Source organism: Heterodontus francisci, chromosome 34 (genome assembly GCF_036365525.1).
Source record: "Heterodontus francisci isolate sHetFra1 chromosome 34, sHetFra1.hap1, whole genome shotgun sequence".
Lineage (NCBI taxonomy): Eukaryota > Metazoa > Chordata > Chondrichthyes > Heterodontiformes > Heterodontidae > Heterodontus > Heterodontus francisci.
This window is the reverse complement of record NC_090404.1, coordinates 12,658,159-12,670,409: the sequence shown is the minus strand read 5'-3', so window position 1 is coordinate 12,670,409 and position 12,251 is coordinate 12,658,159. Positions and strand designations below refer to the sequence as shown.

At 46.2% G+C, this 12,251-nt stretch overlaps 12 non-coding genes across 12 annotated transcripts; all 12 read left to right on the top strand.

The window, feature by feature from the left end:
* Positions 1-288: 288 nt before the first annotated feature.
* Positions 289-361, top strand: trnak-cuu (transfer RNA lysine (anticodon CUU)). The gene has a single exon. It is a non-coding gene; the product is annotated as a tRNA-Lys (tRNA).
* Positions 362-1,237: 876 nt separating this feature from the next.
* Positions 1,238-1,319, top strand: trnas-aga (transfer RNA serine (anticodon AGA)). Its single transcript has one exon. It is a non-coding gene; the product is annotated as a tRNA-Ser (tRNA).
* A 1,125-nt stretch (positions 1,320-2,444) lies between these two features.
* Positions 2,445-2,517, top strand: trnak-cuu (transfer RNA lysine (anticodon CUU)). Its single transcript has one exon. It is a non-coding gene; the product is annotated as a tRNA-Lys (tRNA).
* Positions 2,518-3,393: 876 nt separating this feature from the next.
* On the top strand, positions 3,394-3,475 carry trnas-aga (transfer RNA serine (anticodon AGA)). The gene has a single exon. It is a non-coding gene; the product is annotated as a tRNA-Ser (tRNA).
* A 1,125-nt stretch (positions 3,476-4,600) lies between these two features.
* On the top strand, positions 4,601-4,673 carry trnak-cuu (transfer RNA lysine (anticodon CUU)). Its single transcript has one exon. It is a non-coding gene; the product is annotated as a tRNA-Lys (tRNA).
* An 876-nt stretch (positions 4,674-5,549) lies between these two features.
* Positions 5,550-5,631, top strand: trnas-aga (transfer RNA serine (anticodon AGA)). The gene has a single exon. It is a non-coding gene; the product is annotated as a tRNA-Ser (tRNA).
* A 1,123-nt stretch (positions 5,632-6,754) lies between these two features.
* trnak-cuu (transfer RNA lysine (anticodon CUU)) lies at positions 6,755-6,827 on the top strand. The gene has a single exon. It is a non-coding gene; the product is annotated as a tRNA-Lys (tRNA).
* Positions 6,828-7,703: 876 nt separating this feature from the next.
* On the top strand, positions 7,704-7,785 carry trnas-aga (transfer RNA serine (anticodon AGA)). Its single transcript has one exon. It is a non-coding gene; the product is annotated as a tRNA-Ser (tRNA).
* Positions 7,786-8,908: 1,123 nt separating this feature from the next.
* On the top strand, positions 8,909-8,981 carry trnak-cuu (transfer RNA lysine (anticodon CUU)). The gene has a single exon. It is a non-coding gene; the product is annotated as a tRNA-Lys (tRNA).
* Positions 8,982-9,857: 876 nt separating this feature from the next.
* Positions 9,858-9,939, top strand: trnas-aga (transfer RNA serine (anticodon AGA)). Its single transcript has one exon. It is a non-coding gene; the product is annotated as a tRNA-Ser (tRNA).
* A 1,123-nt stretch (positions 9,940-11,062) lies between these two features.
* Positions 11,063-11,135, top strand: trnak-cuu (transfer RNA lysine (anticodon CUU)). The gene has a single exon. It is a non-coding gene; the product is annotated as a tRNA-Lys (tRNA).
* An 876-nt stretch (positions 11,136-12,011) lies between these two features.
* On the top strand, positions 12,012-12,093 carry trnas-aga (transfer RNA serine (anticodon AGA)). Its single transcript has one exon. It is a non-coding gene; the product is annotated as a tRNA-Ser (tRNA).
* The last annotated feature ends 158 nt before the right edge of the window (positions 12,094-12,251 follow it).

Below are 12,251 nucleotides of genomic sequence, written 5' to 3'. Positions count from 1 at the left end.
TCAGTGTGCTGAGACTTTCCTTGTTGCTGAAGACAATGTCATTTCAGGATGAGGGCACAATGTTGGTAAATGCCGGAAGAAATCCGAAGTATTATTGGGTGGCAATGTTTGGAAGGAGGTGCAGCTAAGAAAGTGGAAGATGTGAATGATGTTATTGACGATTGAGTGGAATGCATGGCAGCGTCGGGCTTTTGCCAGTCACCTTGGAATCCGGAGCAGACTGAGACACCAGGTAGAAACCAAGAATTGTCTTGCTGCGATATAAGATATGGAGCAGCATTTCCCCGTGCCCGGCTAGCTCAGTCGGCAGAGCATGAGACTCTTAATCTCAGGGTCGTGGGTTCGAGCCCCACGTTGGGCGGCTTTAATCTCTGCGGTTCTGCAGGAGGATCAGTTGTAGCAGAATCTTCCCACTGTGGGCTTTTGTTAAAGTCACAATTGCTGCTTTCCCACTGAAACCTGCCTTGTGCTTCAATAAATGTGTCAGCGACAACGTTTTTGCTGCAGCCCAATGTGCAATGAATGATGACACTTTAAAAGTCTCAATTGACAGTCCCTGTCCCAACAAAAGCGCTCCGCGACGCAGAATTTGAAAGCGGGCTGAGGCTAATAAATGGAATGTTGGTGTTTATTGCAAAGGGCTGGAGTACAAGATTAAGGACCACTTTGTTTCAATTGCACGTGGCTTTGGTAAAATCAGGAATGGACTACTGTGTATAGTTTTGCCCTCCGTACCTGAGAAAGGTTTGGGGCTTGCCTTAGTGTGAGAGTAAGAGAGGTTGACAAGATTGATTCCTGGCATTAGAGACTCGTCTTACGATGACACATCGAGTAGAATGGGCCGGCCGATATTCTTTGCAGATTTAAAGAATGAGAGGTAGTCTCTTGCAACATGTAAGATTTTGAGAGGGCTTGACACTTAAGGTGCTGCTACGCAGATTGACGTGGCTGGAGAGTGAGAAGTAGAGCAGAATGTCAGGAAAAGAGGAACATCATTTCAGTCTGAGATGAGGAGACATTTGTTCAGTCAGAGGGTTGTGAATCTTTGGAATTGTCTCTGCCAGAGAGCTGTGGATGCTCAGTCGATGAATATATTGAAGGCTGACATGGATGGATTGTTTGGACTTTAGGGATTGCGTCGGAAATTGTAGTTGATGTGGAGCATCAGCCATGATCGTATGAAATGGCAGAGCAGACTCGTCCAGCCCCTTATCGCCGAACAAACAAATCGCAAGCGGTAGTCATGGCCGAGTGGTTAAGGCGATGGGCTAGAAATCCTTTGGGGTCTCCCTGCGCAGGTTCGAATCCTGCTGGCTACGCGACTCACTCTTTCGGATTTTAGCCTCGTTCCTGCAAGTGGCAAGTCGTTGCTTCAAACTCCAAACGCTCCTTGAGCGCTTTTCTTTCGTTTCCGATATGCTACCAGCACGCATAAAACTTGCAGTGGCAAATGGAAGTGAAATAACCCAATGTGCAAACGCTTTTGCTTTCTGTCAGTCTGTCTCTCTTAGCTTTCCCTCACTCTCAGTGGATGTGACTGTGTCTTTCAATGTTTCGCTGTGTGTCTCCGCGTGCGTCAATTCCCCGAGGAGGTGAAAGCATGCAAGTGACTTGGTGCCCGTATGCTTCAAAGCGGAGGACGATCGGGGAGATGGAAAAAGAGAGAAAAAGAGGCAGGCGCATAGACAGAGAGGGATACATAGAGAGAAATAGGGAATGACAGATAGACAGAAAGTGGAGCAGACACTGAAAGGAGCAGATATATTTCACAATTCCATATCTTTCTTCATTGAGATTGACAGACAGAAAGGAAGAAAGATTTACATTTAAACAAGACCTTTCACGATGTCAAGACATCGCAAAGCGTTTTGCAGCCAATGAAGTACATTTGAAGCGTAGTCACTGCTGTAATCTAATGACAAAGAGACAGAGAGATAGAGAGAGAGAGTGAGAGGAGGGCGGATAAAAAGCAGATGCCAAAATCTGATCGTTAGAATGACATCTCAATGTGGAATCGATAAATATCTCATGATGTGTTTGATGCAGATTCAACAGCTGTAAACCTGAAGCTGAGTGATTCCCTGATGAACCAGGGACAAAGATTACCAAATTCGATCAGATCATCTCTTCGCCTTCTCTTTCTCGAGAGAAGAAGCTCAGTGTGCTGTGACTTTCCTTGTTGCTGAAGACAATGTCATTTCAGGATGAGGGCACAATGTTGGTAAATGCCGGAAGAAATCCGAAGTATTATTGGGTGGCAATGTTTGGAAGGAGGTGCAGCTAAGAAAGTGGAAGATGTGAATGATGTTATTGACGATTGAGTGGAATGCATGGCAGCGTCGGGCTTTTGCCAGTCACCTTGGAATCCGGAGCAGACTGAGACACCAGGTAGAAACCAAGAATTGTCTTGCTGCGATATAAGATATGGAGCAGCATTTCCCCGTGCCCGGCTAGCTCAGTCGGCAGAGCATGAGACTCTTAATCTCAGGGTCGTGGGTTCGAGCCCCACGTTGGGCGGCTTTAAGCTCTGCGGTTCTGCAGGAGGATCAGCTGTAGCAGAATCTTCCCACTGTGGGCTTTTGTTAAAGTCACAATTGCTGCTTTCCCACTGAAACCTGCCTTGTGCTTCAATAAATGTGTCAGCGACAACGTTTTTGCTGCAGCCAAATGTGCAATGAATGATGACACTTTAAAAGTCTCAATTGACAGTCCCTGTCCCAACAAAAGCGCTCCGCGACGCAGAATTAGAAAGCGGGCTGAGGCTAATAAATGGAATGTTGGTGTTTATTGCAAAGGGCTGGAGGACAAGATTAAGGACCACTTTGTTTCAATTGCACGTGGCTTTGGTAAAATCAGGAATGGACTACTGTGTATAGTTTTGCCCTCCGTACCTGAGAAAGGTTTGGGGCTTGCCTTAGTGTGAGAGTAAGAGAGGTTGACAAGATTGATTCCTGGCATTAGAGACTCGTCTTACGATGACACATCGAGTAGAATGGGCCGGCCGATATTCTTTGCAGATTTAAAGAATGAGAGGTAGTCTCTTGCAACATGTAAGATTTTGAGAGGGCTTGACACTTAAGGTGCTGCTACGCAGATTGACGTGGCTGGAGAGTGAGAAGTAGAGCAGAATGTCAGGATAAGAGGAACATCATTTCAGTCTGAGATGAGGAGACATTTGTTCAGTCAGAGGGTTGTGAATCTTTGGAATTGTCTCTGCCAGAGAACTGTGGATGCTCAGTCGATGAATATATTGAAGGCTGACATGGATGGATTGTTTGGACTTTAGGGATTGCGTCGGAAATTGTAGTTGATGTGGAGCATCAGCCATGATCGTATGAAATGGCAGAGCAGACTCGTCCAGCCCCTTATCGCCGAACAAACAAATCGCAAGCGGTAGTCATGGCCGAGTGGTTAAGGCGATGGACTAGAAATCCATTGGGGTCTCCCTGCGCAGGTTCGAATCCTGCTGGCTACGCGACTCACTCTTTCGGATTTTAGCCTCGTTCTTGCAAGCGGCAAGTCGTTGCTTCAAACTCCAAACGCTCCTTGAGCGCTTTTCTTTCGTTTCCGATATGCTACCAGCACGCATAAAACTTGCAGTGGCAAATGGAAGTGAAATAACCCAATGTGCAAACGCTTTTGCTTTCTGTCAGTCTGTCTCTCTTAGCTTTCCCTCACTCTCAGTGGATGCGACTGTGTCTTTCAATGTTTCGCTGTGTGTCTCCGCGTGCGTCAATTCCCCGAGGAGGTGAAAGCATGCAAGTGACTTGGTGCCCGTATGCTTCAAAGCGGAGGACGACCGGGGAGATGGAAAAAGAGAGAAAAAGAGGCAGGCGCATAGACAGAGAGGGATACATAGAGAGAAATAGGGAATGACAGATAGACAGAAAGTGGAGCAGACACTGAAAGGAGCAGATATATTTCACAATTCCATATCTTTCTTCATTGAGATTGACAGACAGAAAGGAAGAAAGATTTACATTTAAACAAGACCTTTCACGATGTCAAGACATCGCAAAGCGTTTTGCAGCCAATGAAGTACATTTGAAGCGTAGTCACTGCTGTAATCTAATGACAAAGAGACAGAGAGATAGAGAGAGAGAGTGAGAGGAGGGCGGATAAAAAGCAGATGCCAAAATCTGATCGTTAGAATGACATCTCAATGTGGAATCGATAAATATCTCATGATGTGTTTGATGCAGATTCAACAGCTGTAAACCTGAAGCTGAGTGATTCCCTGATGAACCAGGGACAAAGATTACCAAATTCGATCAGATCATCTCTTCGCCTTCTCTTTCTCGAGAGAAGAAGCTCAGTGTGCTGTGACTTTCCTTGTTGCTGAAGACAATGTCATTTCAGGATGAGGGCACAATGTTGGTAAATGCCAGAAGAAATCCGAAGTATTATTGGGTGGCAATGTTTGGAAGGAGGTGCAGCTAAGAAAGTGGAAGATGTGAATGATGTTATTGACGATTGAGTGGAATGCATGGCAGCGTCGGGCTTTTGCCAGTCACCTTGGAATCCGGACCAGACTGAGACACCAGGTAGAAACCAAGAATTGTCTTGCTGCGATATAAGATATGGAGCAGCATTTCCCCGTGCCCGGCTAGCTCAGTCGGCAGAGCATGAGACTCTTAATCTCAGGGTCGTGGGTTCGAGCCCCACGTTGGGCGGCTTTAAGCTCTGCGGTTCTGCAGGAGGATCAGTTGTAGCAGAATCTTCCCACTGTGGGCTTTTGTTAAAGTCACAATTGCTGCTTTCCCACTGAAACCTGCCTTGTGCTTCAATAAATGTGTCAGCGACAACGTTTTTGCTGCAGCCCAATGTGCAATGAATGATGACACTTTAAAAGTCTCAATTGACAGTCCCTGTCCCAACAAAAGCGCTCCGCGACGCAGAATTTGAAAGCGGGCTGAGGCTAATAAATGGAATGTTGGTGTTTATTGCAAAGGGCTGGAGTACAAGATTAAGGACCACTTTGTTTCAATTGCACGTGGCTTTGGTAAAATCAGGAATGGACTACTGTGTATAGTTTTGCCCTCCGTACCTGAGAAAGGTTTGGGGCTTGCCTTAGTGTGAGAGTAAGAGAGGTTGACAAGATTGATTCCTGGCATTAGAGACTCGTCTTACGATGACACATCGAGTAGAATGGGCCGGCCGATATTCTTTGCAGATTTAAAGAATGAGAGGTAGTCTCTTGCAACATGTAAGATTTTGAGAGGGCTTGACACTTAAGGTGCTGCTACGCAGATTGACGTGGCTGGAGAGTGAGAAGTAGAGCAGAATGTCAGGAAAAGAGGAACATCATTTCAGTCTGAGATGAGGAGACATTTGTTCAGTCAGAGGGTTGTGAATCTTTGGAATTGTCTCTGCCAGAGAGCTGTGGATGCTCAGTCGATGAATATATTGAAGGCTGACATGGATGGATTGTTTGGACTTTAGGGATTGCGTCGGAAATTGTAGTTGATGTGGAGCATCAGCCATGATCGTATGAAATGGCAGAGCAGACTCGTCCAGCCCCTTATCGCCGAACAAACAAATCGCAAGCGGTAGTCATGGCCGAGTGGTTAAGGCGATGGACTAGAAATCCATTGGGGTCTCCCTGCACAGGTTCGAATCCTGCTGGCTACGCGACTCACTCTTTCGGATTTTAGCCTCGTTCCTGCAAGTGGCAAGTCGTTGCTTCAAACTCCAAACGCTCCTTGAGCGCTTTTCTTTCGTTTCCGATATGCTACCAGCACGCATAAAACTTGCAGTGGCAAATGGAAGTGAAATAACCCAATGTGCAAACGCTTTTGCTTTCTGTCAGTCTGTCTCTCTTAGCTTTCCCTCACTCTCAGTGGATGCGACTGTGTCTTTCAATGTTTCGCTGTGTGTCTCCGCGTGCGTCAATTCCCCGAGGAGGTGAATGCATGCAAGTGACTTGGTGCCCGTATGCTTCAAAGCGGAGGACGACCGGGGAGATGGAAAAAGAGAGAAAAAGAGGCAGGCGCATAGACAGAGAGGGATACATAGAGAGAAATAGGGAATGACAGATAGACAGAAAGTGGAGCAGACACTGAAAGGAGCAGATATATTTCACAATTCCATATCTTTCTTCATTGAGATTGACAGACAGAAAGGAAGAAAGATTTACATTTAAACAAGACCTTTCACGATGTCAAGACATCGCAAAGCGTTTTGCAGCCAATGAAGTACATTTGAAGCGTAGTCACTGCTGTAATCTAATGACAAAGAGACAGAGAGAGAGAGAGAGAGTGAGAGGGGGGCGGATAAAAAGCAGATGCCAAAATCTGATCGTTAGAATGACATCTCAATGTGGAATCGATAAATATCTCATGATGTGTTTGATGCAGATTCAACAGCTGTAAACCTGAAGCTGAGTGATTCCCTGATGAACCAGGGACAAAGATTCCCAAATTCGATCAGATCATCTCTTCGCCTTCTCTTTCTCGAGAGAAGAAGCTCAGTGTGCTGAGTCTTTCCTTGTTGCTGAAGACAATGTCATTTCAGGATGAGGGCACAATGTTGGTAAATGCCGGAAGAAATCCGAAGTATTATTGGGTGGCAATGTTTGGAAGGAGGTGCAGCTAAGAAAGTGGAAGATGTGAATGATGTTATTGACGATTGAGTGGAATGCATGGCAGCGTCGGGCTTTTGCCAGTCACCTTGGAATCCGGAGCAGACTGAGACACCAGGTAGAAACCAAGAATTGTCTTGCTGCGATATAAGATATGGAGCAGCATTTCACCGTGCCCGGCTAGCTCAGTCGGCAGAGCATGAGACTCTTAATCTCAGGGTCGTGGGTTCGAGCCCCACGTTGGGCGGCTTTAAGCTCTGCGGTTCTGCAGGAGGATCAGTTGTAGCAGAATCTTCCCACTGTGGGCTTTTGTTAAAGTCACAATTGCTGCTTTCCCACTGAAACCTGCCTTGTGCTTCAATAAATGTGTCAGCGACAACGTTTTTGCTGCAGCCCAATGTGCAATGAATGATGACACTTTAAAAGTCTCAATTGACAGTCCCTGTCCCAACAAAAGCGCTCCGCGACGCAGAATTAGAAAGCGGGCTGAGGCTAATAAATGGAATGTTGGTGTTTATTGCAAAGGGCTGGAGTACAAGATTAAGGACCACTTTGTTTCAATTGCACGTGGCTTTGGTAAAATCAGGAATGGACTACTGTGTATAGTTTTGCCCTCCGTACCTGAGAAAGGTTTGGGGCTTGCCTTAGTGTGAGAGTAAGAGAGGTTGACAAGATTGATTCCTGGCATTAGAGACTCGTCTTACGATGACACATCGAGTAGAATGGGCCGGCCGATATTCTTTGCAGATTTAAAGAATGAGAGGTAGTCTCTTGCAACATGTAAGATTTTGAGAGGGCTTGACACTTAAGGTGCTGCTACGCAGATTGACGTGGCTGGAGAGTGAGAAGTAGAGCAGAATGTCAGGAAAAGAGGAACATCATTTCAGTCTGAGATGAGGAGACATTTGTTCAGTCAGAGGGTTGTGAATCTTTGGAATTGTCTCTGCCAGAGAGCTGTGGATGCTCAGTCGATGAATATATTGAAGGCTGACATGGATGGATTGTTTGGACTTTAGGGATTGCGTCGGAAATTGTAGTTGATGTGGAGCATCAGCCATGATCGTATGAAATGGCAGAGCAGACTCGTCCAGCCCCTTATCGCCGAACAAACAAATCGCAAGCGGTAGTCATGGCCGAGTGGTTAAGGCGATGGACTAGAAATCCATTGGGGTCTCCCTGCACAGGTTCGAATCCTGCTGGCTACGCGACTCACTCTTTCGGATTTTAGCCTCGTTCCTGCAAGTGGCAAGTCGTTGCTTCAAACTCCAAACGCTCCTTGAGCGCTTTTCTTTCGTTTCCGATATGCTACCAGCACGCATAAAACTTGCAGTGGCAAATGGAAGTGAAATAACCCAATGTGCAAACGCTTTTGCTTTCTGTCAGTCTGTCTCTCTTAGCTTTCCCTCACTCTCAGTGGATGCGACTGTGTCTTTCAATGTTTCGCTGTGTGTCTCCGCGTGCGTCAATTCCCCGAGGAGGTGAATGCATGCAAGTGACTTGGTGCCCGTATGCTTCAAAGCGGAGGACGACCGGGGAGATGGAAAAAGAGAGAAAAAGAGGCAGGCGCATAGACAGAGAGGGATACATAGAGAGAAATAGGGAATGACAGATAGACAGAAAGTGGAGCAGACACTGAAAGGAGCAGATATATTTCACAATTCCATATCTTTCTTCATTGAGATTGACAGACAGAAAGGAAGAAAGATTTACATTTAAACAAGACCTTTCACGATGTCAAGACATCGCAAAGCGTTTTGCAGCCAATGAAGTACATTTGAAGCGTAGTCACTGCTGTAATCTAATGACAAAGAGACAGAGAGAGAGAGAGAGAGTGAGAGGGGGGCGGATAAAAAGCAGATGCCAAAATCTGATCGTTAGAATGACATCTCAATGTGGAATCGATAAATATCTCATGATGTGTTTGATGCAGATTCAACAGCTGTAAACCTGAAGCTGAGTGATTCCCTGATGAACCAGGGACAAAGATTCCCAAATTCGATCAGATCATCTCTTCGCCTTCTCTTTCTCGAGAGAAGAAGCTCAGTGTGCTGAGTCTTTCCTTGTTGCTGAAGACAATGTCATTTCAGGATGAGGGCACAATGTTGGTAAATGCCGGAAGAAATCCGAAGTATTATTGGGTGGCAATGTTTGGAAGGAGGTGCAGCTAAGAAAGTGGAAGATGTGAATGATGTTATTGACGATTGAGTGGAATGCATGGCAGCGTCGGGCTTTTGCCAGTCACCTTGGAATCCGGAGCAGACTGAGACACCAGGTAGAAACCAAGAATTGTCTTGCTGCGATATAAGATATGGAGCAGCATTTCACCGTGCCCGGCTAGCTCAGTCGGCAGAGCATGAGACTCTTAATCTCAGGGTCGTGGGTTCGAGCCCCACGTTGGGCGGCTTTAAGCTCTGCGGTTCTGCAGGAGGATCAGTTGTAGCAGAATCTTCCCACTGTGGGCTTTTGTTAAAGTCACAATTGCTGCTTTCCCACTGAAACCTGCCTTGTGCTTCAATAAATGTGTCAGCGACAACGTTTTTGCTGCAGCCCAATGTGCAATGAATGATGACACTTTAAAAGTCTCAATTGACAGTCCCTGTCCCAACAAAAGCGCTCCGCGACGCAGAATTAGAAAGCGGGCTGAGGCTAATAAATGGAATGTTGGTGTTTATTGCAAAGGGCTGGAGTACAAGATTAAGGACCACTTTGTTTCAATTGCACGTGGCTTTGGTAAAATCAGGAATGGACTACTGTGTATAGTTTTGCCCTCCGTACCTGAGAAAGGTTTGGGGCTTGCCTTAGTGTGAGAGTAAGAGAGGTTGACAAGATTGATTCCTGGCATTAGAGACTCGTCTTACGATGACACATCGAGTAGAATGGGCCGGCCGATATTCTTTGCAGATTTAAAGAATGAGAGGTAGTCTCTTGCAACATGTAAGATTTTGAGAGGGCTTGACACTTAAGGTGCTGCTACGCAGATTGACGTGGCTGGAGAGTGAGAAGTAGAGCAGAATGTCAGGAAAAGAGGAACATCATTTCAGTCTGAGATGAGGAGACATTTGTTCAGTCAGAGGGTTGTGAATCTTTGGAATTGTCTCTGCCAGAGAGCTGTGGATGCTCAGTCGATGAATATATTGAAGGCTGACATGGATGGATTGTTTGGACTTTAGGGATTGCGTCGGAAATTGTAGTTGATGTGGAGCATCAGCCATGATCGTATGAAATGGCAGAGCAGACTCGTCCAGCCCCTTATCGCCGAACAAACAAATCGCAAGCGGTAGTCATGGCCGAGTGGTTAAGGCGATGGACTAGAAATCCATTGGGGTCTCCCTGCGCAGGTTCGAATCCTGCTGGCTACGCGACTCACTCTTTCGGATTTTAGCCTCGTTCCTGCAAGTGGCAAGTCGTTGCTTCAAACTCCAAACGCTCCTTGAGCGCTTTTCTTTCGTTTCCGATATGCTACCAGCACGCATAAAACTTGCAGTGGCAAATGGAAGTGAAATAACCCAATGTGCAAACGCTTTTGCTTTCTGTCAGTCTGTCTCTCTTAGCTTTCCCTCACTCTCAGTGGATGCGACTGTGTCTTTCAATGTTTCGCTGTGTGTCTCCGCGTGCGTCAATTCCCCGAGGAGGTGAATGCATGCAAGTGACTTGGTGCCCGTATGCTTCAAAGCGGAGGACGACCGGGGAGATGGAAAAAGAGAGAAAAAGAGGCAGGCGCATAGACAGAGAGGGATACATAGAGAGAAATAGGGAATGACAGATAGACAGAAAGTGGAGCAGACACTGAAAGGAGCAGATATATTTCACAATTCCATATCTTTCTTCATTGAGATTGACAGACAGAAAGGAAGAAAGATTTACATTTAAACAAGACCTTTCACGATGTCAAGACATCGCAAAGCGTTTTGCAGCCAATGAAGTACATTTGAAGCGTAGTCACTGCTGTAATCTAATGACAAAGAGACAGAGAGAGAGAGAGAGAGTGAGAGGGGGGCGGATAAAAAGCAGATGCCAAAATCTGATCGTTAGAATGACATCTCAATGTGGAATCGATAAATATCTCATGATGTGTTTGATGCAGATTCAACAGCTGTAAACCTGAAGCTGAGTGATTCCCTGATGAACCAGGGACAAAGATTACCAAATTCGATCAGATCATCTCTTCGCCTTCTCTTTCTCGAGAGAAGAAGCTCAGTGTGCTGAGTCTTTCCTTGTTGCTGAAGACAATGTCATTTCAGGATGAGGGCACAATGTTGGTAAATGCCGGAAGAAATCCGAAGTATTATTGGGTGGCAATGTTTGGAAGGAGGTGCAGCTAAGAAAGTGGAAGATGTGAATGATGTTATTGACGATTGAGTGGAATGCATGGCAGCGTCGGGCTTTTGCCAGTCACCTTGGAATCCGGAGCAGACTGAGACACCAGGTAGAAACCAAGAATTGTCTTGCTGCGATATAAGATATGGAGCAGCATTTCACCGTGCCCGGCTAGCTCAGTCGGCAGAGCATGAGACTCTTAATCTCAGGGTCGTGGGTTCGAGCCCCACGTTGGGCGGCTTTAAGCTCTGCGGTTCTGCAGGAGGATCAGTTGTAGCAGAATCTTCCCACTGTGGGCTTTTGTTAAAGTCACAATTGCTGCTTTCCCACTGAAACCTGCCTTGTGCTTCAATAAATGTGTCAGCGACAACGTTTTTGCTGCAGCCCAATGTGCAATGAATGATGACACTTTAAAAGTCTCAATTGACAGTCCCTGTCCCAACAAAAGCGCTCCGCGACGCAGAATTAGAAAGCGGGCTGAGGCTAATAAATGGAATGTTGGTGTTTATTGCAAAGGGCTGGAGTACAAGATTAAGGACCACTTTGTTTCAATTGCACGTGGCTTTGGTAAAATCAGGAATGGACTACTGTGTATAGTTTTGCCCTCCGTACCTGAGAAAGGTTTGGGGCTTGCCTTAGTGTGAGAGTAAGAGAGGTTGACAAGATTGATTCCTGGCATTAGAGACTCGTCTTACGATGACACATCGAGTAGAATGGGCCGGCCGATATTCTTTGCAGATTTAAAGAATGAGAGGTAGTCTCTTGCAACATGTAAGATTTTGAGAGGGCTTGACACTTAAGGTGCTGCTACGCAGATTGACGTGGCTGGAGAGTGAGAAGTAGAGCAGAATGTCAGGAAAAGAGGAACATCATTTCAGTCTGAGATGAGGAGACATTTGTTCAGTCAGAGGGTTGTGAATCTTTGGAATTGTCTCTGCCAGAGAGCTGTGGATGCTCAGTCGATGAATATATTGAAGGCTGACATGGATGGATTGTTTGGACTTTAGGGATTGCGTCGGAAATTGTAGTTGATGTGGAGCATCAGCCATGATCGTATGAAATGGCAGAGCAGACTCGTCCAGCCCCTTATCGCCGAACAAACAAATCGCAAGCGGTAGTCATGGCCGAGTGGTTAAGGCGATGGACTAGAAATCCATTGGGGTCTCCCTGCGCAGGTTCGAATCCTGCTGGCTACGCGACTCACTCTTTCGGATTTTAGCCTCGTTCCTGCAAGTGGCAAGTCGTTGCTTCAAACTCCAAACGCTCCTTGAGCGCTTTTCTTTCGTTTCCGATATGCTACCAGCACGCATAAAACTTGCAGTGGCAAATGGAAGTGAAATAACCCAATGTGCAA